The sequence below is a fragment of the Echinops telfairi genome, unplaced genomic scaffold, assembly GCF_000313985.2.
Source record: "Echinops telfairi isolate 266 unplaced genomic scaffold, ASM31398v2 ScPeMD7_28;HRSCAF=97, whole genome shotgun sequence".
Lineage (NCBI taxonomy): Eukaryota > Metazoa > Chordata > Mammalia > Afrosoricida > Tenrecidae > Echinops > Echinops telfairi.
In genome coordinates, this window is record NW_022103925.1 from 616,488 (window position 1) to 617,965 (window position 1,478).

Genomic DNA, 1,478 nt, shown 5'->3' on the forward strand with positions numbered 1-1,478 from the left:
TGATCACAGGGATCTACATATAACCTCCTCTCTGGGGGATGGGCAGCAGAGGGGTGGGTGAAGGGAGAAGCAGGGCAGTGTAAGATAAGATATAATAATAATTTATAAATTATTAAGGGTTCATGGGGAAGGGGGGAGTGGGGAGGGAGGAGGAAGGGAAAAAAGGAAAATGAGCTGATTCCGGGAACCCAAGAGGAAAGCGAATTTTGGGAATGATGAGGGCAACAAATGTATAGGTGTGCTTTACGCAATTGATCTATGTATTGTGATGAATTGTATGAGCCCCAGTAAAATGTTTTAAAAAAAATGAAAACAACCATTTCACAGAAAGGAAAGAAAGAATATGCAATCTGTTTAAAAAATACCCTAACAGGTAAAAATACATGGGAAAAGAGGAACACGAGTCGCTTTGACTTGGCTGAAGGAAGGAGACTGGGCTGCTGGGAAGCAGAGGTGCATCCGCGAGTCAGGTGTGCAGAATCTGGAGCAGGGCTCGCTGGGACTGGAACCTCCCCTGCTTCCTGAACAAAAACCACCCCTTGCAGTGTTACAGTCCACGGCTCAGACCGCTACCTCGCTTGGCTCTGTTCCTTACCCCCTCTAGCCTTGACTTTAAGGAGTCAGAAAAACTTGGGATCGTAGCATAAAAAGAAAAATAACCACATATATATTCCCCCTTTCGGTGGCTACTTCAGACCTGGGTTTGTTTCTAGAAAATTCCTGAAGAAAATTTTGTAAGTCTGTAGTTTTGCTAAATCGAGTCTCCCAGTTAACATTTAGAAAACATCCAGTTTGGGCTAAGAGCATTGTTGATGGTACCTAGAGAGGGGTAGGGTAGGCTGCACTTTGGCCCCGTCCAGTGCCAGAGGCTCTGCTGTCCCTGCCTGTCCTTCCCACTCTGTCTTCTTGTCTGTCTCTCTCTCCCTCCTATCTCTGCCTCTCCCTCTCCCAATCTCTTCTGTCTGTTTCTCCCCCGCCCCCCTTCTCTGTGCCCCGCCTTAATCTCTGTTTCTGCCCTTCTGTATCTCTCCCTCCCTCCCCATCTCTATTTCCTGCCCCTTCTGTCTCTGTCTCTGTCTCGTTCTGCCCTCTCTATCTCTCTCTCACTGCCTCTCAGAAACCCAGCTGGGATGAGGTTGGTGGGGGTGGGGAGATGCTAGCTGGGGGTGGGGCCCAGTGGGCAGTGATGTGGGGCTGACCCTGTCTTGGAGCTGGGTCACTGTCCTTTTTCTCAGGCACCTGGCTGTGGGCTGCACCTCACCAGTCCCTGCACTCTGGGGGGGTGGGGGGTGGGGTTAGGGACCTGGACGGTGGAGAGGGAGCAAGGGGCTGGAAGAAGCAGTTAGGTGTCTGGACCTGGACCCATAGACCTGGGTGGGTGGGGAGACCTTTGCCCCCAGGGTGCGGGGTGCGGGCAGACAGTGCCGAGAGCACCCTGGCTAGGTGGGGGCCTGCGCCCTGCGTGGGCGGGGGCCCCG

At 52.4% G+C, this 1,478-nt stretch overlaps 1 protein-coding gene across 1 annotated transcript in view; it reads left to right on the forward strand.

The window, feature by feature from the left end:
* SORCS2 (sortilin related VPS10 domain containing receptor 2) overlaps window positions 1-1,478 on the forward strand; it is a 197,171-nt gene that overhangs the window by 22,284 nt on the left and 173,409 nt on the right. The window lies entirely within an intron of this gene.